General features: G+C 47.7%; 1 long non-coding RNA gene across 1 annotated transcript in view; it reads left to right on the forward strand.

Moving 5' to 3' along the window:
- Nucleotides 1–23788, forward strand: part of LOC116743005 — a 95814-nt gene that overhangs the window by 46298 nt on the left and 25728 nt on the right. The window contains exon 3 of the long non-coding RNA XR_004346650.1: nt 611–688. This is a non-coding gene — a long non-coding RNA (uncharacterized LOC116743005). The remainder of the gene's footprint in view (nt 1–610; nt 689–23788) is intronic.

Consider the following 23788-nt stretch of genomic DNA (forward strand, 5'->3'; position numbering starts at 1 on the left):
AGGAAACGTAAATGGAATTGCCTCGTGCGTATTAGGTATGTGGTAAATGCTTGTAGGATCTGGAACCTTCCTCTTTACCACTGAGTAGAACATGGAATAGGGACAATCCATTTTGGAGTCAATCCCCAAGGCTGGGTTTCCGGCACACGACGTGGGTATCACTTGAAGGCGATTTGACCCAAAGGTATTAGTGTTCATGGCGGAGCTGTGCTGTGTTTACAGGGGGCCCTGATCAGGAGACAGTGGAAACTCAAACACTATGGATTCTTTCCTGCCAGGCTTTTTTTTTTTTATTGGAGTATAGTCACTTTACAACGTTGTGTTAGTTTCTGTCGTACAACAAAGTGAATCAGCTATACGGATACATATATCCCCCCTTTTCTGGATTTCCTTCCCATTTAGGTCACCACAGAGCATTGAGGGGAGTTCCCTGTGCTATACGCAGGTTCTCATTAGTTATCTATTGTATACATAGTTGTGTATATATGTCAGTCCCGATCTCCCAATTCATCTCATCCCCCCATCCCCCCTTGGTATCTATACATTTGTTCTCTACATCTGTGTCTCTGTTTCTGCTTTGCCAATAAGTTCATCTGTATCATTTTTCTAGACTACTCAGCTATAAAATGGAACGAAGTTGGGATTTGCAGAGACGTGGCTGGACCTAGAGACTGTCATGCAGAGTGAAGTAAGTCAGAAAGAAAAACAAATGCCGTAAAATACCGCTCATATGTTCAATCTGCCGGGCTTTTCTGGAACACCAAACCCCCTTGATCTGTCTACCTTCCCACCTGTGGGCTCACATAAGCCAGTAGAGGGCAACCTTCCCCATGGGAGGTGTTACCTAAGGCAGGGCCAGCTGTGTGGACAACGGGATTTTCCCGCGGGCAGGTTGGTACCACATCCTGTCAGCCAGGCCTGTTCTCCTGCTTTTTACAGGGAAACAGCTGCCTTCTTGTGCCCAGCCTCTCCCAGCAGTGTGTCATCACAGGCCACTCCTGGGCTGCTAGGTTCTGTGTGGTGGTCAGAGGCAACCAGTGGCCCCGCTCAGGAGAATTTAATTCTCACCGTATGTGTAAGGGCCGACTCCGTAATTTTGCACGCATTGTTTAAGTATTTGGGAACGTGTTGTTCATTAGGCAACCAAAGTGCTTAAAAAGAAAATTAAACATATTTTCATTATAAAAGCGCTATGAAATGTCCAAGGGAATTTAATTGGCCAAAAGTTCTAAAGTCCTTTTGTAAACAGTTACTTGAATTTAAATAGATTTCTAAGTGAAATCATAAGATTTGTTAAGTTCGACTGAAAAGCTTGGGGAAACCTGGGTTTTACAATGCATTACTTTAAGAAAAAAAAATTGAACACTGTATTCATGTTTGACACCAAAGTGGCCCGTTTTGGTACTCGGTCTCCTCTCAGGACCACAACAAGCATGCCACGGCAAAGGTGCGTGGGAGAAACCGGGTGATGTGTTTCCCCCGGGAAACACGATTTTTCTTACCCGTTCTGAGTCTTATTCTTTTCCCACTGGATCTGGTTTTGCCCTTTGAGGGAGAGAAGAAAAATGTGAATTCAGTGTGTTGTCAGAGACGGACGATTTCACACGCTGAGCTCTATTTTTCTGCTAGAAAGTAATTCCTTCCTACCTATCTCCTCCTAATAAGTGAGCTTCCATCTCGATTCTGTCTCCCTGAGATATCTCATCTACTTCTGGATCCCAAAGCTCTGTGACTTCTCTTCCAAACACTGGGCCCCTGACTCAGATACCAGCTGTCCCTAGGATGGGATGCTGTCATCTCGAATTCGGCACATCTCTGGGATCTCCTGTGCCTCCTTTTTCATGTCACCCGTCTCAGAACCTCAGGCATCTTTGATGTCTTTGCCGTGGACCACTTTTATTTAATAAGACCATTCGTTCTTAGAATTTCCTTACCATCGCCATTACCGTTAGAGGCCAAGTCCTTACTTCCAGACCACAAGAACTTTTTTTTGGAGGGAGGGGGATTTTTTTGGATTGATATATAATTCACATCCCATTGAAATTCACTTGCTTAAAGTATACAGTTCTGTGTGTGGTTTTTACTACATCCTCAGGTGTGTACAAATATAACCACCACCCACCCCCAGAACACGTTCATCATCCCCCAGGGAGATCCTGAACAATGACTTTTGAATGAGCCTTATTGCTGGTGGTCTTTGCCCTCAATTAAATATATCTAGAGGTGGTTTGAGGATTAAGCCGTGTTCAGTTCAAATGCTGAGAGCGCCATGTTGTCCTTAGCTGAGGTGGCTGTGGTGTCATGGCTCTGGGCTCTGAGCCCCAGCAATACGACATACTATTTTTGTGGCCTTAATATTTCCTGTGCCCAGTTTTATCATCTGTAAAATAGGATAACAATGGTACAGTACGAGAATAAGATAAACTGGCAAGATGTGAGCAATCAGTGGACATAAGTTGTTATTTTATAAACTTCTCATCCAACCATATAACTTTAATGCATCTTCTTAGAATTTTAATTTTGAGATGACTGTCAGTTCACATGCCATTGCACGAAATCATACAGAGGGATTACTCAGTTCTCCCCGGTGATACCATCTTGAAAAAAGATTGTCCAAATCACCACCAGAAAATTGACAGTGATGCGGACAAGATACAGAGCGTTTCTGCCACGACACGGATGCTTCACGTTGCCCTTGCATAGCTCCCCAGTCACTGCTTAGCCCCTGGAAATTCTGAATCTGCTGTTTTGTCATTTCAATCTTGTTAAGTCAATGCGACCATAGGGTAGTTGGGATTGACCTTCACTCAGCACAATTCCCTCGAGTTCCATCCAAGTTGCTGTTTGTAGACACTGGATTCACTTTCATTGCCGAGTAGTGCCCTTCGCTGTGGATGGACCACACGTCGTTTGACCATCTGCCCACAGAAGGTTTCCAGATTTTCACCATGACAATCATGCATATTTTATTCAGACTTCACTGCTGAGAAAGAACTCTTTCGTGGATCTCACCTGTCCAGTACAATAGCTCTGGGAGACAGACCAGGCCATGTTAGCCTCACTTTCTAGTGAGAAAACGGATTTGCCCAGTGTCACATAGGTTGTGCGTGACAGAGCTGTCCCTCAGATCACCCGAATAAATACGCTGTGCTTTTTTTTTTTCACCATATCACTCTGCTTCCTTTATAAACTCATTCATTCAACAAACGTTTCCAGAGTGCCTGAGCTCCAGGAACACGAAAATGACAAGACACTGTCCTTACAGAGCGTATGTTAGAGGGCAGTCAGAAATTCAGATAAAATAACAACCCAGAAAGGTAATGACTGTGATGCTCAAGGTGGGAAAAGAGAAGATGTGTTTGAATATGTGTTTGGGGGCAGCCTCACCAGGTCCCTGCACGTTGTGGGCATGGGAGCTGGCGACAGTATCATGCAGTTGAAGGCAGTGGTATGTGTGTGCTGCTGTATAGAAGGTTCTGCTGAAATTTCCCATGGAGTGTGACAGTTCCCTGAAGGTCATTGGCTGAGGACAGATGCAGGCTGGGACCAGATATTCTAATTTCTGTGACTATTCGAGTCCCCAGAATAAGCAGAGCCTTGTACGCAGTGACCCAGAGAAATACAACTTTCCTCGGGTGGCTCCCGCAAGAGGAGGAGAGACATTTGCATTTGCCAAGAGACCCGGGCCTCAGACCCTGGAGAAAAAGGGACCCTAAGAAAAGCACTGGGTCCACACAGGAAACGAGCCCCAGGGCTTCTCAGACCCACACCGCGTCTCCAGGACAGCACACAGCAGTGGAATTCCGGCCCCCAGTTTCAGAAATGATGCTGAGAGCAAGCCTGTCTTCACAAAGCTAGCCATCGTGTTGGGGAGACAGACCAACAGACACACGTGGCGTACACAGTGTGACGGGTGCCATCCCAGGGCCCACGGGGTGAGCGCAGAGGACATGTGACAGCCCAGCAGAACGGTGCTGCAGGGCAGACAGGACATTTGACGGAATGTGGGAAGAGTTAAGAGCTAAGGCATGGCACCCCTTATCAAGTTTGTTGCCCACGGCCTCCCACCCTGTTCCTATCTGGGCAACATTAAAGAGAAAGTAAGCGCCCTGGATTTCCCAGCTGGGCAGGACCCAGCTACTTTAGGTCACAGGCCTGCCCTCGGGGGCTTATTCTCCACAGTTATTGGCTGGCCTCTGAAGCATCCTTCCTCTGCTGCAAGAAAGGGCTCTTGTTTGCTGCTGAATGGCTTCGTCAGCCTGCTTCCTGCCCACATCAGCTTGGAAGCCCAGAGGCTTCTTTTCGTTTTTGAACCACCTCCGCCCCTTTAAGTTCAAACCGATGACGCCGCCATCAATTCAAACCTTATAAACATGGTATGGGTTTCCCCGGAATCAGGAGGGGTTTATAAAAGTCACACTCACAAATATTTTGAGATGGGTCCCTGTCTGGCTTGGGATTAGATTTAGAATGCTGTAGGATAACACCCTTAAGAGTCTCAGAAGTCTTTTGACCAGCTGAGAGGACTCGGAGACATGCCATTAAATATTCCTGAAATCGTAAAAGAGAACCACATCCTTGAGAGGACCCTTTTTTTTTTTTTTTAATTTATTTATTTATGGCTGTGTTGGGTCTTCGTTGCTGCGTGCAGCCTTTCTCTAGTTGCAGCGAGCGGGGGCTACTCTTTGTTGTGGTGCACGGGCTTCTCATTGTGGTGGCTTTTGTTGCAGAGCATGGGCTCTAGGCACGTGGGCTTCAGTAGTTGTGGCACATGGACTCAGTAGTTGTGGCTCGTGGGCTGTGGAGCGCAGGCTCAGTAGTTGTGGCGCATGGGCTTAGTTGCTCCGCGGCATGTGGGATCTTCCCAGACCAGGGCTCGGACCCGTGTCCCCTGCATTGGCAGGTGGATTCCTAACCACTGGGCCACCAGGGAAGTCTGAGAGGAACTTTTACCCTAAGGCCATCTTATTTTGAGAACAATTTGCCTTCTGGAAAGGCTGGGAGTGTGAAGCAGTTTAATTTTGAACCCAGAAAATCCTGGCCTCTTTATATATTCTCTAAATTATATTTGAAAACTGAAAAATTCTTCTTCTAGTTCATTTCTCTTTATCTGTCCCTTATCTGCTGAAAGAAATCAGTTGACACTTTCAACCTTCTTCCCAAAACTTTCTTAGCCAAATCGCTATCCATTAGCTATGGCTGGTTTTATTTTCCACATTTCCACATTTGTCACAGTTGAGCAGGTGACAGCTTTGCTAAACTTTCCACCACTACATGACACGGATTGTTTTCCTCCAGCTTCCAATAACAATTTCCTCGCTGCTTTTACAGGCCCGACAACGATCTTCCTAAAACTCTTTTAAGCCGTGGCACAGGCTTAAAGCCAATGCCGTACGGTTTACATTTTTAAATGTCAACACGCCGTTCCCGGTACCAATTTCCATCCTGGTTATCTGTCGCTGTGTAGCACACTGCCCGAAAACCTAGTGCCGTAAAGCAGCAATATTTTCTTATCTCTCACGGTGCCATGGGTTGACTGGTCACAGATGAGCGGTGCTCATGGGGGTCTCTCACGGGGCTCATGGGGGTCTCTCACGGTGCTGTGGGTTGACTGGTCACAGGTGAGTGGTGCTCATGGGGGTCTCTCACGGTGCTATGGGTTGACTGGTCACAGGGGAGCGGTGCTCATGGGGGTCTCACGGTGCTGTGGGTTGACTGGTCACAGGTGAGCGGTGCTCATGGGGGTCTTTCCTGTGATCGCAGGCAGATGTTGCTGGGGGCTAACGTCGAGGATGTGAGACCAGAGAAGAAGGTCAGGGTTAGACCCTGAAAGATCAGTGTGCCTGGTTAAGGAATTTTAACTTTAAAACATAGTAGGGATTCCTGGAAGAATTCTGAGCGAGGAAGTGAGGTTATTAGCCCTTTCATAAGAAAATAATGAGAAGCCGGGTGGGAGTGGAGTGAGAGAGAGGTCGGAGAGACGCAGGTTGTTAGAAGGCCTGGGGGTGGGCAGAGGCGGTGGGGTGGGGGGAGAGCTGAAGTTTAAGGGTAAAAAATGATGTCCAGGCTCATCTGCTTCTCTCCATCAGTCCTGGCAGCTTCTACTGGAGGCTGCACCCAAGTCGTTCTCCTCTTCAAGCCTCTAGAAGCATGCTCAGGGTGGAGAGTAGTTCCAGAGGGCACTTTGTGGGGCTCAAAGACCATGCTACCCCCGTGTCCTTGTCACGGGCTGAACTTAACTCATGCCCTCGGCTGTCATCTCACTTGTCAGCTTGATTCCAACTTTTGACGACTCTTTCCTCCCTGAGATGCTCTCTTCCTTGCATGCCGTGTCCAAGACACCCCATTCTCCTTCTTCTTCTACCCCCTGCCTGCTTCTTCTCTGTCTCTCTGCGGATGTAGCGTCCTCTACCTGGCTGTTCCATGTCAGAGCCCCTCAAGCTCAGCCCTGGGCTCTCCTTACCCTTGTCTTGGAAACTTGACTCTGAACTCAAACGACTTCCAGTACTTCTTTGCTCTCTTGACTCTTGTAACAGATAGGATTGGGTTTGACTGTAGATGAGAGAAAACTCCAAGTATCAGTAGCCTAAATGCTATAAAAGTATTTCTTTTCAGGGATCTAGTCTTCTTGTCACTCTGCCATCCTCAACCTAGGACTTTTACCTCATGGTCCAAGATGACTTCTTGGGTTCCAGCCATCACAGCCACATTTCTGTCAGCAGGCAGGAATAAGTCAGGAGGAAGGACACACCCTTTCCTTTAAGGATACTTGACAGAAGTCATACCTGGCACTGCTTATACTTCATTGGTTAAAGTTTAGTCAGGTGACCACCCTGGCTCAAGGGAGGTTTGGAAATGTATGGCCAGCTAAAAATTAGATGTTCTAAAACTAAAGAAGAAGGAGTAAGTGGATGGACAGCAGGTTCCAGCTAGTCTTTGCTACATCTCCCAGATACATACCTCCAGGCCAGACTTCTCTATAGCCCCTGCCACTTTGATACTCAAATCTCAGAACCAAATATCCAAGACTGGACTCATGATCTCTCTCAAATTTGTTCCACTTCTGGTATTTCCTTTCTCGGTGAAGGGCACCCCAATCTCTCCAGCCGTGCAAGCCAGAAACCTAGGCGCCATCCCTGGCTCCTAAGATGGATAGCATTAATCGTTCACAATTCATCCTTGCCGTGGCTTCCCTGGGCAGAGTCCGATTCGCTGGCCCACTGTCTTTGGGCTTTACCATTCGGCATCCTGGAGCTGATGGTATATGAGCAGACACTTATTAGGCCTTGTCCAGCCAGAGGCTTGAAATGTGCTTCTGTGTTTTGGCTTGGCCTCTTGCCCGTCTGACATCCACCGTGGAAGAGCTTGCCCCCAGGTAACTGCAGATTCTAGAATGAGAAATACATGGATTACCTGCAACCCGAAGCAGAGATGCCCCCAACCAACCTGCAGACCTATAACAAGAGAAAGAAATGAGTATTGTAACCACTGAGAATTTGGGGTTGTTTGTCATCCAACATTACCGTGGAAACCACTGTAACTGTGTCATTCTACTGCAGTGGAAACCTAATTCGTATAGTTACCTTGTACTTCCATATCTGCTCCTCCATTTAGTCCCGTCAGTTTATCTCGGTCATGTCTCTGGAATCTCATCACATCTCTCCAGCTCCAGGACCACCATTACCTTAGCCCAAGCTATGGCCACTTTGCCTGGACCACTGCAAAGCCTCCCGCCTGGTCCCACACCTCCGCTCTGGCCCCTTGGCATACAGCTCTCCACGCTGCAGCCAGACGCCCTTTGGAAAAGGCCAACCTTATTTATTTATTTATTTGCTTGTTTGTTTGGTTTCGGTCACGCCTTGCGGCTTGCGGGATCTTAACTCCCTGACCAGGGATCAAACCTGGGCCCACGGCAGTGAAAGCGCCTTGTCGTAACCACTGCACCACCAGGGAATTCCCGCCAGTCTCATTTTAAAGAGGGATGGGTCTCTCCGCTTTCTTGTCCCAGGCGATTCTTTTATTCTCATTCATTTACAGATAACAGGGGGGTTCCCTATCCACGGGGCCACTGTTCCCCATATCCAGGTTACTATTTCACCATTATCTCTTGGGGGGAGAACTTTTTAAAAATTTATTTTATTGAAGTATAGTTGATTTACAATGTTGTGTTAATTTCTTCTGTACAGCAAGGTAATTCAGTTATACATATATGTGTGTGTGTGTGTGTATATATATATATATATATATATATATACGTATATATATATATACACACACACATTCTTTTTCACATTCTTTTCTATTATGGTTTATAACAGGATGTTGAATATAGTTCCTGGTGCCCCACAGTAGGACCTTGTTGTGTTTCCATTGTCTATATAATAGTTTGCATCTGCTAATCCCAACCTCCCAGTCCTTCCCTCCCCCACCCCCCTCCCCCATGGCAACCACAGGTCTGTTCTCTACGTCTGTGAGCCTGTTTCTGATTCATAGGTAGGTTCATTTGTGTCATATTTTAGATTCCACATATAAGTGATACCATATGGTATATGTCTTTGACTTACTTCACTCTGTATGATAATCTCTAGGTCCATCCATGTTGCTACAGATGGCATTATTTCATTCTGCTTTATGGCTGAGTGATATTCCATTGTATATATGTACGACGTCTTCTTTATCCATTCATCTGTCAATGGACATTTAGGTTGCTTCCATGTCCTGGCTATTGTAAATGGTGCTGCTATGAACATTGGGGTGCATGTATCTTTTTGAATTCGAGTTTTCTCCAGATATATGCCCAGGAGTGGGATTGCAGGCTCATATGGCAACTCTATTTTTAGTTTTTTGAGGAACCTCCATACTGTTCTCCACTGTGGCTGTACCAATTTACATTCTCTTGGGGGGGGGGGGGGGAGAACTTACACGTGTCACGAGCCTTTGAACCGAGGGCGACAGTCTGCGTGGGCTGAACGAAGGATGATGTCACCCTTGCTGGGTTCATGATGAGGGGAGAGCGGGCTGTGAGGAAGATGACCCCTCAGCCCAGGCCGCCTCCTGGCAGCGTGCTTTCCCGGGTGTAGGCAGGCTGCCACGTGGGCTAGGGTCCCACCCGGCCCTCTGGCGCTTCTGGGGCAGAGGTTGGGCGGTCCGTCCATGCCTTTCTCTCTGCATGGTTCCTACGGGCTGGCCAGTCCTTCTGGCCTCGTGCGCACGATCCCCACCCACCCCCGCCCCCGTACAGTCCAGGTTATGATCTACTCACTTTGGATGAACTTCATCCCCGTGATCTCTTCGGGACTTTGCCTTTTGGTTCACTGGACGCTCTGCTCTTAAAAATCAGAGCTCTGGCTCTCGCAGCTATTATCTCTGGACTGGAAGCCAGTGGCCAAACCTTGACCCCGTGTTTGTCTTTGCCATCCAGGAAAGCACAGTTTTACTCCTCCCCAGGAAGAGCCGTGCTGATTTAGGAGTGCAGAAAAGAAAAGCACAGGAAGACATGAATCTATTTGAAACATATTTCAATGCATGATAACGTCACTGTCCGTCTCCACTTAAAACTACTCAGTAGCTTCCTGCTGATCTTAACACAAAGAATAAAATCTTAAACATGGCCCAGAGAGCCTAAGTGGGCTGGCTGTGCCTTCCTCTCCAGCTAACCGTCCACCCCAGCCCCTCCAGCCTGCTTTCTGTACCTTGGGAGAGTCACGTTCCCCGCATCGTTGAGGCCCCCTTCCTCTGGGAAGCCCCTCTAGACACCCGCAGTCCCTGTGACAAACTCCCAGAGCCTCGCTCCTTTAATTTCAGGAATTTCTTTCACTTGCTGGATTATTTGGTTGCCATCTCTCTCTCCCTGATTCTCTAAGCTGTGAGAGAACTGGCATGTCGTTGTCTTTTTCATCACTATTTTCATTCTTTTTTGGCTGCGCCATACGGCTTGCGGGGTCTTAGTTCCCCGACCAGGGATCGAACCGGGCCCCCCCTGCAATGGAAGCTCGGAGTCCTTAGCACTGGACCGCCAGGGAATTCATTATTTTCATTCTTCAGTGAATGAGTGAATGGGATAAATGGATGGATGCGGGGATTGTAGTTACTGGTTAAAGACAATCGTGCAACTCTGGGTCCTAATCCAGATCGGTCCATCAGAGTATCAAGGAGCAGACACAGCCTGATGAATGGTCGGAATATATATAGCTGCCTATTTGAAATAGAAAAATTAAGTCCTCCTAAATCACCTGGTCCCACCTCCTGGAAATTTTACCGGTCAGGGTTATTCCTTTGTGCTGGTCCTCAAGAAACTTTTACTAAAATTCCAATAATTCTAGGCGAGTTCAGTCCTCACGAGCTGTATTTTAGGCAGCAGAATTCACGGCTGAGCCCTGGAGATCAGGGAGAAGGAGGGTGGGGAAAGAAGAGAAATGGAGAGGTGGGGAGGGAGACACACGGCCCTGAGATGGAGTCAAACCCGAGAAGGCGTCATCAGCTTCACACATTTGCCAAGATCCCACCCTTTTATGCTTCACCATCCAGCAAAAAGTCATTTCGCTGTTTTGAGTTTTTCCCCCAAGGCACAAGGATACAAAAACAAACCAGGGAAACTTCTTTAGAGGTAATTGGAAGCACATGGATATGAGATGTTTAGCATTTGAATATATCCTCTTGGAAAACTCACTCATTCATCCGTTTACTCATTAAAGAAATACTATTGTCAATCACGTGCCTGGCCCCAGGGAAACTGGAAATAGAGAAAGAACGAAACAGATTGCGTTTTTACCCCCATAGGACAGAGGGAACTTCCCACAAGGGCTTTTAGAGAAAAAGACATGCGTTCTTCTGGGTCCACCCAGACTACCCTGGCTTGTAACTGCCTGGAAGCAGTGGGACAGGGGGGATCTGGGGAAAGTTGGGAACTGTATGACATTGTTGAGAGGCACGAGAGCATTGAAAGGGAAAGGAAAGAATATTCTCTTTTCCCATCTTTTTAAATCTTTGGTGCCAGGACCTGGGCAGATGAGGGGAGAGAGGGATGTGGTTAGAAGCTGGACTCCAGGAAGTGCCATCAGTGTGGTTTGAATTACTCTAATGGCCTGATGCCAGCCTGTAGCTTTGAAGCTTTGCTGCAAATAGAGGAAAGATGTCTGATCTGCAAAGGAGAGTTTAACTGGCTGGTGATGTGAGAATCAGATCTGCTGCATCTTATTTCACTTTACTTATTTCCTTTTGTTCCCCGTATTCAATTTCTACCCTTCTTCAGTTACGTAAGAGCTGGACTCTTCATGTTCCAGCATCCTGCCCTTAATGAAATTCCTTCCATTCCTTTTTTTACTTTTCTTACACATTCTTCCCCCCAGGCCATTACAGAGGGCACGTACAAAATACAGCGATTCTGCGATTTCAATAAAAGCCATGTAATCTCTTCCTAAGGCACCGCTCTGCTTTGGAAAAGTCCATATTCCTCCATTGGCAATTTCCCATAATGTGGTTAGTTTAACAAAATTTGAAAAAAGCGAAATGTTGTGAGAACAATTGCATTCTTCCACATTCTCCTTAATTTCCTACCCTCCAGTGTTTCTTAGACCGTTTCACGTCTTACCTCATTGTTGGCTAAGGGAGAAGGTCAAGAAAAGCTGGGCTTGAACCATTTCAGAAGAAAGGGTGTATCAGTCAGGGTGGCTTGGTTGTAAGGGATAGAAACTTTCCGTGAGTGAGCCCAAGTGGAAAAGGCATGGACGGAGGGCGTGGGGCTTGTTAGCAGAGGGACGGGAGGGCGCCTAGGCAACAAAAGCAGCAGATGTCCCCCGTAGAGCCCAAAGCAAGCGGTCCCTCCCCATCCCACACTCAGCTGGGCAATCATGAGGATGGTGGGGACGCAGCTGGAAGAAGAGGTTCTCCTGTTCGGAGAAGGTGCCTGGGCTGGGGGCTTGAGTGTGCTTAATGGGCAGAATGCTCGTCTTCTTGCCCCACGGTGCGGGGCCCCGTTCTGGACTCCCCTGCTTGGCAAAAAAGAGAAAGCTTTCAGCAGAGCTGTCTGCAGGAGCTGTATCCACTTCCTCCCCAGTGGAGCTTCCAGCCACCCGTCTCTGCCCTGGAACTGTGCATGGCTAGATTCCCCACAGCCTCCATACTGCCAACTCCAGTGGACTTTCTGGTCCTCCTGTTGCTCTACCGGACACTATTCCCTGGGCGTCTCTGATACGCCCCGTCCTTGCCCTGTCCTTGCCCTGTCCTGCTCTGGCCTCTCCTTCGTGCTCTTCTGCCAGCTTCTCCTCCTCCTCTGGTCCCCTAGTTGTAGGAGTTGCTCAAGGCTTGGCCCTGGGCCCTCTTCTAGTTTCTGTGTTCTCCCGTTAAGCAGGTCCATCAGTAACATTCCCGCTTAGGGGTGCCCCGGGCACCTCAGTCTTAACATACGAAACATTTATTTTCCCACCGTTCTGGAGGCAGGAAGTGCAAGGTCAAGGTGTCCGTAGGGCTGGTTTCCTGCCCCCCACCCCGCCCCGTTTGCAGATGCCTTCTCCCTTTGTCTTCATGTGGCCTCTTCTCTGTGTGTGCGCGGATCGCAGACATCTCTCCCTGTGTGTCCTAATCCCTCTTCGTATAAGGACAGCAGTCATCTTGGATTAGGGCCCCAGCCTAGAGACTTCATTTTAGCTTTAATCACCTCTTTGAAGACCCTATGTGTGTACAGTCACACTGTGGTCCTGGGGGTTAGGACTTCAACATAGGAATTTGGGGATGGACACAATTCAGCCAAAACATGGTATTTTTATGATCTTATTTTATTTTATGGGAATTGATGCTGCCTGCCTTAAACACAACACAATTTTAATGAACCCCACTTGGACAATAATTTTTCATGACCATTTGAACACTGATTACAGACTTAATTGGATACATTTTCTAAACAATTTAAACTAAAATTATAGTCTTACCATGACTGACCCTTCGAAACTTGCAGTATTTTCATTTTAAATTCTAGAGCGGACGGTTTACGTACCACAGTATGTTAGTTTTAACAACTACATGGTTTTACACTATAGAAAGGCTACAGACACACTGAAGATGGCTTTGACAATCTGGTGATATCGCCTGCATCTTCACTAGGACACAGTTTAAAGTTTGTACCCAGTACTCGAAGGTTTCCTCTGAGGCTCCTTCCTTCCTGCTCCCATGGAGCTTGTCTCGTGTTTCCACCGCCCTCCTCGACTGTGCCCAGCTTGCAGAATACTGTATGTGTTCCAGTCTGGATTGTGGGTTAATCAAACAAAGACTGTGTATCCACACGTCTTTCCATCCCTCGGCATCTAACGAAGGTGCCCCCTAGCAGGTGTTATGGTTTGAATTGTGTCCCCCACAGATTTGTGTGTTGAAGCCCTAACTGCTGCTTCCTCAAAATGTGACCTTTTTTGGGAACAGGGTCATTATAGATGTAAGTGGTTCAGATGAGGTCCTACTGGAGTAGGTTGGATGGGTCCCTGACACAATATGACTGGTGCCCTTATAAAAAGAGAAGTTTAGACACGGACATACAGACACCTTGCGAAGATAAGGACAGACATTGGGACTCTGTTACAAGCTGCGGGACATGTGGGCCGGAGGCATGGAACAGATTCTCCCTCCAGCCAACCCCGCTGAGTGCTTGAACTTGGACTTCTAGCCTCCAGAACTGTGAGGTAATCTCTGTGTTTAAGGCACCCAGTTTGTGGTACTATGTTATGGCAGCTCTAGAAAGTTGAAAAAGTGAGTATCAATAAACACAGTGAAAAGGAGCCTTATTAAAAGTGTACTGGGGGAATTCCCTGGCAGTCCAGTGGTCAGGACTCAGAGCTTTCACTGCCTAGGGCGTGGGTTCAATCCCCAGTCCGGGAACTAGGATCCTGCATGCCACGCCAAAAAAAAAACTGTACCCAGTACAGCATAAATTAACACAGCATTGTAAATCAACTATACTTCAATAAACTTTTTTTAAAAAGAAGAAAAGAAAAAATGTGTACCCAGACAATAGGCATCACTGGGCCATGTGGGTCCCCTTCCTAGAAATACTTGTTGACTTGATTCTCTTTGGTTTCTTTGTCCCTTTTGTGCTCTCTCTCCTCCTGACAAGGCTGCATGGGCTCTTTTTTTTTAACATCTTTATTGGGGTATAATTGCTTTACAATGGTGTGTTAGTTTCTGCTTTGTAACAAAGTGAATCAGTTGTACATATACACATATGTTCCCATATCTCTTCCCTCTTGCGTCTCCCTCCCTCCCACCCTCCCTATCCCACCCCTCCAGGCGGTCACAAGAGCTGATCTCCCTGTGCTATGCGGCTGCTTCCCACTAGCTATCTAGAGGCATGGACACATATGCATGGGCTCTTAAGTGACGGGCAGGAGGCCTGTTTCTTGCACTGCACAGGGCGCCTCAATCTCTCTCCGACGAATCAAATATCCTTTGAGCGCCGCTGAGGCACATTTGCCTAGAGTAACGCACACCCAAAATAAAGGCTCAGATGAGAAGAGCTTTATGACCCAAGCTCACCAGCACAAACTTATTTGCAGACACATATTTTTAGCCAGCTCAGCAGCTGTCCCTGGGCCGGGCACACACTGTACAGTGATGCTGTGCTTCTGGCTTTCACATTTGCGTACGATCTTGGGGACCATTCTCGACTGTTTACAGCTACAGCTACACTTCTTACTTGGGAGCCCGTTGTGGGGATCCCCACAGCACTTTTGGGGAACTGAGACAGCGAACAATTTGCATTTGCACCCATGCACATACCCCCTCCTGTCAAGTGCTAGGTTCTGAGTGTCCTGTTGCTTAAAATTCAGGTGTCCTAGCAGCTAGGGGCCGGGATCCACAAAGCTGCCACCTTCGCGTTTATTTCTTTGTTCAGTAGGGATGCCTTGCCTGCCAATGCATCCAGAAGGAAGAAAGCAGCTGGGATGGGCCCGTTAAAAAAAAAAAAGGAAAGAGGAAAGGAGGGTCACATCTTTTGAGCCCTTACATGTGTGAGTTCTGGGCAGATATTAGCTCATTAAATCTCAACACTGATCGAACCACTGGGACACTGGAGGTTGTACCTCTATTTCACATGGAGCGATGGATGTTAGAGGAGTGAAACGATGTGCCCACACCCATTAGACTGGTTTATGGGGGCGCTGGGATTAAAAGCACACCTGTCTGACTCTTGGGCTTGTGTTTTTCCACATTACCGACAGAGGTTATGTCAAGGCTGGGCAGCTGCGTAGACAGTAAACAGAAAAGGAGGCTAAGGGTTATTAACGGCTGTGAGTAGGTGTAAAACAGAGCTAAGAGCTTTAGGACAACCAAGGAACAGGTTGCTGAGCTCTCGTCCTATAAATAGGTCAAAGCAATTCATCAAGACGAAACACGTTTTGAGAAATTTGCTACAAAGATCTTTTGTCAAAAAAAAAAAAAAGGTCATGAAGAACCTAGGGGCAGGACAGGAATAAAGACGCAGACGTAGAGAATGGACTTGAGGACACGGGGAGGGGGAAGGGTAAGCTGGGACAAAGTGAGAGAGTAGCATGGACATATATACACTACCAAATGTAAAATAGATAGCTAGTGGGAAGCAGCCACATAGCACAGGGAGATCAGCTCGGTGCTTTGTGACCACCTAGAGGGGTGGGATAGGGAGGGTGGGAGGGAGGGACACGCAAGAGGGAGGAGATATGGGGATATACGTATATGTATAGCTGATTCACTTTGTTATACAGCAGAAACTGACACACCATTGTAAAGCAATTCTACTCCAAGAAAGATGTTAAAAAGAAAAAATCTTTTTTCATTATGCGGTCAGTGTAATGATGTATAAGGCCTTCCACCATTCAGGAACTGTCTAATCTCCCCCTTGGAAAGCGGGGCCGCGCTGGTGTGGGTTCAGCTGTGGGATGTGTCTAGGGGTGTGGGCAACGTTGGGAGGTGAGTGGCATTTACTAGAAGCAGGGCCTGGACACCGAGGAGATGCCAGGCCAGAGTCAGAAGGAACAGGCCAGTGCTGGGTCTCCAAGTCCCGTGAGGCTGGGCCCAAGGGGGTGTGTGTGTGTGTGTGTGTGTGTGTGTGTGTGTGTGTGTGTGTATGAAAGATGGAACCAGTGCTTGAACAGGTCAAGAAGGTGGAAATAGAGTAAGTCTGGAGTCATTCCTGACCCAAAGGCAATCTGCTTCTGTGCTTTGTTTCTTTTTTAAAGTAGCACCTATGGCCTCTGGGGCGCACATGTAAGGCAAGTACAAAGAACAGGCAGAAGTCGTTTCCAACTGGCCGTTTTTGACATCCACCCTTGATTAAAAGTGAGAGCGCAGTTGAGCTCCAGGAAGGCTTCCTGCAGGTGGTTCAAGTAATGGGATGTAGCCCTTGGATGCAGGGGACGCTGAGAACAGCTGGCACAAATGGGCGTAAAGCAGCTGAGGGTCTCCAGCCTTCCCATGCCCTGGGATGGCTGCAGACCTGCCTGGGACAGGACTTGGGAGCCAGAGTGGCCTGTTAATCTAAAGAAGGGCCATGTGTGACGTCACACAGATGATGTCACCCTGGCCTAAGGGTTCTGTCTGGTCCGTCTCCCCAGGTTCAATGAGCAGACGCCCCCTGGCGCTGACTCCAGAGCCTGCGATGTGACCCAGCATGGGGACTGACTGCTCTGTTCTCGGGGCCTGGTCGTCAGCCTCCGTGGGAATGTGTACTGAGACCCTGTCATGGACCCTCACCCATCAGGCCTGCACTGCAGCCTGAGGCGTCGGCAGACAGGTTGGGTAACGGAACATAGGCAAGCTGTGTACTTTGTCCATGAAACAGGGCCCGCACTCTAAGGGGGAGTCGCCTTCTTGGAAAAGAATTCTTCTCCCCATCCCTCGGGGCCTGGCCTTGCCAGCTGCAGGGATTTCTTCTTCTTCTTCTTCTTCTTCTTTTTTATTGAAGCTTTATATCTATTAGAAGTTCCAGAGTCAGGAGAATCACCACCAATATTACACAGGCTACCAGGAAACTGCTGACACTCGCACTGAGCAAACATACCTGCCACACAGCTGCTCTCTTCCCACAGCACGGCTTCAGCCAGGTAGACCCTCCTCTTTGGTAATCTTCGTCCCGATTTGACAGGAGCTGCGAGCCCGCCGGGGAGAGGTCAACCACAGCCAAGGGCATTGCTCCCGTGTAGCTGGTGAACTTTGCCTCTCGGCACCAGCTGCAGGGATTTCTTTCCAGCAGTTAAACAGCCCACACGTGCATGGCCAACCTTGGAGGAAAGGTGTCAGGAAGCAAAGAGGCCACAGGATTTGAAGTCAAATGTTTTTGAGAGCAGCTCGGCTGTCTTGGCTTGGGAAGTAGCTTTTCTTTGAGTCTTAACTTTTGAGTTGGAGGGCAAGGTGGTGCTCACGTGGTCCAGCCTCCACATTTTATGGCAAAGGAAACTGAGGGCAAGTCCATCCGGGATCACCATTGGATGGGAGAGCTGAGGCCCTAAGCCTACTCTGGCCCTCGGGGCTGGGCTTCTCTGTCCCGTGAAGAGGACCAGTGGGGACATGGGGTCAGAGAAGCCCCAGGGGAGACAGATGTGCTCTGGATCTGGAATTAGAGGACCCAGGGAGACAGTTACATCGCAGGGGAAAGTGAGAGGGCAGGTGAAGGGGTAAGTGCATGAAGGACAGACATGAAGGGTATCTTCCCGGGGCCAGTGAGGGCACCAGGCTGACAGGTTTGGGGGGAAAGTGAGAAGTAAAGCTGGGTAGTGTATTGGTCAGAGCGAAGGATTGCAGAAACCAGGGTCCCTCCCAGCTAGTTAAAGCAGAAAGGACTTAATGGTATATATCACCTAGAGAATGGAACAGGTAGACAAACAGGCTCTAAGCTGAGCCTCCAAGAGTGAGTCCCTTCCCCATGCGGAAGAACTGGGCTGCCGGGAGGGCTGAGGCCTCCGTCATGATCAGAAAGCTGCCACGTTAAGATACTGCTGCAAACTAGAAGTCACTGCTTCCAAAGCAGAACGCACGGCCCCTGTGCCATCGGTACCAGCAAAGCGGATGCTTTGTGCCTGGCTCCTCTTCCGACACACCCCAGCTGTGAATCAGAATCTCCCCGGGTTGCCTCCGAGAGGAGGAACTTAAAACTGGACCTCTAGCTGCAAGAGAGTCAGGAAAATGGATCTTAGCTTTCGCTTGTGCAGCTGATGCAAAAGGGTTTGGAATGAGTGTTGAACAAGCCAGTCTCCGGGATTCGCTGCAGGTGGAGAGCCCGGAGCCGCAGGAAGGAGACCTGTGCCAGGGAGCTTGGATTTTTGTGGTCCGAAGTGAGGAGTCACTGAGAAGTTCTGGGCCCCAGAAGCGTCATGAAAAAAGTGATTTTGAAAAGATTTATCTAAAAACATTATTCCAACCAGATTTGTCACCAGGAAGTCTTAGGTAAAAAAGAAGATATAGGAGACAGTTGCTGTGATCTGCTAATAATCTCAGAGATAAAGAAGGCCTGGAGCAGGGACAGCAGGAGGAGAGAGGAAGAAAATAATAACTAACAGTAAATTGAGACTATTCAGTGACTGATGAGACAGGTAACAAAATGAACCACAAACTCTGTGAGCAGAGACTGTCTCCCTTGTCCTTGAACTCTTAGTGCCTCCCCCAGTGCATGGCTTACAGTAGATGCCCAATGAATGGATCTCAGGTGAGCGCGAAAGACAAGTCAAGATGGTAAATGATCGTCAAAAGGCAGGTGATTAAATAACTTTAAAACAGTGAGACAACAGATTTTGCTGTTTTTCCCTCTTTTTTTTTTTTTTTTTTTTTTTTTGCAGTACGCGGGCCTGTCACTGCTGTGGCCTCTCCCGTTGCGGAGCACAGGCTCCGGACGCACAGGCTCAGCGGCCGTGGCTCACGGGCCCAGCCGCTCCGCGGCACGTGGGATCCCCCCAGACCAGGGCACGAACCCACGTCCCCTGCATCGGCAGGCGGACTCTCAACCACTGCGCCACCAGGGAAGTCCCTATTTTTCCCTCTTTGTGACCGGCAACTAGAAAAGCACTTTACACAGAGTGTGTGGGGGGAGAGACGGAGGGGTGGAGGAATATGGGAGAAAGTGAAAAATAGAGCTGATTCTCCGGCAGAAGTGAGGGACTAAGACGGTGCCTGAGTTGGGAGAATAATCCGACCCTGAGGGTCACCCCAGGTGGGAATGAACAACACCCTCAGCCGGGCGGGGGGACACCAGCTCCAGACGCTCAGTGACACATAAGCAGAGCGAGCAGGGGAAGCTTCTCCAACAGAGCCTGCACAGCCCGCAGCTGAGTTTTCTTTCTTTTCCTTCCATCCGCCTCCCCCCCACCCATTTCCACAAACTCCACAACGTCATACTTAGAGAACTAAAGTATAAATTTCTTAAAAAGCAAAGGACTGGACCCAGCTGAGAATCAAAGTGCTGACATCAGAAGAAAGACGGAGGTCATCTCAGTGACTGCACACGGAAAAGACACCAGTGTTAAAGCAGAGAAGATAACACATCCGGCCCGTGAATGGTGAGAATCCAACAGAAGCACAGTTGGTGTCCCTGAAGCAGAGGATTGACAAGAGGACCAGAAGATGTCCTGAGAGATACATATGAAAAATTTCCCAGGCAGAACTGAATCTGCAGGTTAAAAGCACACTCCACATTCTTGGAGATTTTGACACTGAAAGCTCTTTGCCAAGGCATAGCTTGGAGAAGCTGTTGAACTTGAGACTTAAACAAAGAAATCTCCAGGCATCTGGAAAAACACAAATCAACTACAAGAGAGACAAATTAGACTGGCCTCAGAGTTGTTCACAACAGTCAGAGCCTGAGAACATTGGAGTGATGTCTACCAAGTTCTGAAAGAACGCGCGGCCTGAGACCATTCCACGCCATCAAGGTGTCATTCAAACGTAAAGGTAACAGACAGACATCTTTAGGCAGTGCTGTGAATCTTCTTCAAGAGATATTTTACAATAACAACTTAACCCACTGGTAGATGACTCATGATTTAAAGCCATCAGGACTCGGGAAGCTTTGATGAAAGATTGGTAAGTGAATATGGAATCCATTTAAATGTAGAGTTAAAACTGAATAATTATGATACCACGTAATTAGAGAGCAGTGTATGTGTTAGAAATATGGGAAGTATTTAAATAATCATAACTTAACAAAATTCAGAGGGGGTCAGATGGAAGAAGTAACACCTCTTTCATCTTTCAGAGAAAGGAATCAATTAGTATTGTCTGAAACTGAAACATAAAGTCCTAAAGATAAATAGTAACCTCTTCTTTTTCTTCATGATCACTCTTTCTTTAATCCTAGAGGGATATTTAGGAAACAACCCTCTGGTGGTGAAGAAACTTTTATGTGACAGTGATTCTTTGAGTTTCATTTCCATGTCTTTTGTTGAATGCAACTAAAATTCAAAACAGCTTCTGTTGTATGACCCCAAGTTTATAAAGCAGTTTTGCTTACGAACCGTCTCTGCTGTCAATATGAACAGAGAATATTCCGATCATGTTCTTATTTGTGCGTGATGGGCTTGGGGTAAAACGAAAATGAAAACACTTTTCACCTCGTCATGTTTAAGACTCTGAATTCTTTATAATAAGCATTTTAAAAAATACAGAAACAGTGTATTTTATTTTATTATATAATTTATTACAGTAGAAAGGCTGGAGGGAAATCGCCAAGTCCCTTCTCGGGGGTGTGTGAACGTGCGTGACACTCACTGGTGCAGCCCCACCTGCAGGAAAAGTCCAGGTTTCGGAGTTACGGGTGGGGTTTCTGAGCTTCCTCACGTCGTGGCCCCGGCTCGCTTTGCAAGCCTCAACTTTCCCATTGCCTCCCTGTCAAAGTCAAGTCCTCCGTGCTCCAGCCACACCGAGCTACTCACAATTTCCTCGCCAGTGTGCCCGCTTTCATTTCTGGGCCTTTGCATTTCTGTTTGCTCTGCTTGCGTCACCCTCTGCCCATTTTCTCTGAAGCTCTGCCAGGCTCCTTTTCCTGGGTAAGGCCTACTCATGTGTTTGAAAAAAAGTTTTATTTTTCTTTTACTGTGGTAAAATATATATAACATAGAATTTACCATTTTAAGCATTCTTAAGCGTACAAGCCGGGGCATTAAGTGCATTCATGATGTGCAGCCATCCCCACTGTCCACCTCCAGAGCTCTTTTCATCTTCCCAGACTGACACTGTGTCCCCGTGTCCCCATCCTTGCCTTCCCCCAGCCTCTGGTCACTTCTGTTCTACTTTCCATCTCTGTGATGCCTATTCAAGGTACTTCGTGTAAGTGGAATCATACAATATTTGTCCTCTTGTGGCCTCTTATTTCACTTAGAATAGTGGCTTCAAGGCTCATCCGTGTTGTAGCATGTGTCAGAATTTCCATCCTTTTTAAAGTTGAATAATATTCCATTGTCTGACGATACCACATTTTGCTTTTCCATTCATCTGTTTGGGTAGTTGCCACCTTTTGGGTACTGTGAATAACGCCGCTGTGAACACTGATGTACAAATCCTTCTCATTTTTATGGATTCCACTTCGACATTATTTCTCCCCGTGAGTATCGCGGCTGGGATGCTGGGGGGGTCTGGCCTCGTGGTCTGGGAGCGGGTGGCGGTGGTGGGCATGCGCAAAGGCACGCAGGGAGGAGGGGGTCTAGGGCGATGCGGCGGGAGGGGCGCAGGGGCAGTACTACTCGGCGTGCGCAAGGTCTCCTAGAATCCAAAGCGGCTGGGACCCTTATTCCCCGTCTCCATCCTCTCGCCCGGTTTCCATTTCTACTTTAACTCCACTTACTGCAGTCTTTCCACTGTGTTGTGTTCTCGGTATTTAAGTGGTTCTGGTTTTGGTCATTGGCAAGAATTAAGGAGACCATTCCGAGCCACGAGTGTTCTGATTTAGTTCAGCTGATGTGAGCAACCCAGGCGTCAATAGGAAAAAGTAAAAAATTAAAATAATGAAAACTCCCCCGGTGGTTCCGGCATGCAGCCAGGGTTGGCACCCAGCAGTGTATCCCTGCCATGTTCTTTTTGTTTTGAGCACAGCAATCGTGTACTTTCTGTTTCCGTTCAACCCCAGTTCATTCCAGACCTTTCTAACACCATTCTCAGAGGTGTCTGACACTTGCTAGATTTCTCCTTGATTTACGTAGCCGAACACCCAGTTCTGGTCATGCTGTTTAAATTATGATGGGAGAGCTGACTTGTGGCCACAACGATCTCTTCAATGTCTTTTTTCCTTCCTCGTCAGGATAATTTTGACTACATAGTGATTTACTTGTGAGAGATCTGCACGCAGAATCTTCCTAATTTTTCTCCTTTTCGTAAGCTACTTCTTCATGATGTCTAGAACACACATGGGTGCTGGGCCCTCCATTTCTGACATAAGGCCCTCTGACAGCTCTGACGGGCGGTCAGATGAGTTCTTGGGCCAGTCAGTGCTAAAAATGTTTATTTTAATATAATCCCTACAACCCTACAAAATAGGTATTATCCTTACTCTGTATATGAAAAAACGGAAGCCCAAAGATTAAGTAACTGGACCTCGAAGCCAGGCCTGATTCCAAAGCCCTGCTGTTCTCGGGCATGGTATCCTGCAGTCTGAGGGCTGAATGGCAGTTATCAGTCAAAATGGAGATGTGTTAATCAAATTTTTAAAAACGCTTGAGAAACACTGGTGGAAGGTCGCACGCTAATTAGTGGAACTCAGTTAAGCAAAGCCCCGGAGAGAAAACCACGTGATGCAGAAGGGGACCGTGAGAGGGGCCAGGCTCCAGAACGCCGGAAAAGCCATCTTATCCAGCAGACAATTGAGAACGGAATAAATCCCCCTCTTTTATCATCACATGGAACATGTGGACAGTCTAAAAAGCAGCACCGATTAAAACCTTGAGGTTCCAGTTCCGTGTGTGGTCAGGCATATTCCCCTCTAGATCCTGTTCCCTCCTTGTTAAGCAAAGTGTCTTCTACTACAACGTAGACTCCCCTTACACCAAAATAAGGCTTGAGAAATGTCTGGAGAAAATAAAAATCAGATACTGAACAATGTCTGAATGTGTAATAACTACACTCTAGAATCAGTTGAGTCTCTGCCTCAGACTCTTGGTTTTAAAACAAATCACTTCCAGAGCCACGTTAAGAAATACATGTTTGTTTACCCAATTCCTTTTCTTTTATTCCCCCCCCCCCCCCCGCGCCACGCGGCATGCAGTGGAAGTGCAGTCTTAACCACTGGATCACCAGGGGAGTCCCCCAGCTCCTTTTTTTATTGGTTGAATCAAAGGAGAGATTGACATCCCCTTTCCCCAAGTATTGATTTACCATGCCTACTGTATACTTCTTGAAAGCTGGCGTTTGGAAAAAGAGGCAGAATAAAAAAATATTGAAGGACATTTGATGTCATTGTCAAGAGCCACAAAATAACTTAATAAATGAAATATGTTTTCATATTCTAGTACTGGCTTAAACTTTACCGAGACTTGGACGTTTATTTACTTTTGTCCACGAACTCTTTCGGAAGCCAGTCCCCACCCCATCCCCCGGTCTGTGAAGGGGCTTCACACACACGCTGTATTCTTCCGAAGAAAGCGCACCAAGCGCTCGGAGCCGCACAGGGGAGCCGCAGCCAACCACCCGCTGCCCACGTCCGAGAAGCCCACTCTGCTAGGTCAGGGAAACCGTGCCTAGGAGACAGCCAGCAGCCTGCAGTTTTGTTTCAACCACAAGTATAGGTTACACGCCCTTCTTCAAGCCCTCCTCCCACCCCTAGTCACTCTGTTTGGCTAACCAGTGGCTATATTGC

The sequence above is a fragment of the Phocoena sinus genome, chromosome 18 (genome assembly GCF_008692025.1).
Source record: "Phocoena sinus isolate mPhoSin1 chromosome 18, mPhoSin1.pri, whole genome shotgun sequence".
NCBI classification, from domain to species: Eukaryota; Metazoa; Chordata; class Mammalia; order Artiodactyla; family Phocoenidae; genus Phocoena; species Phocoena sinus.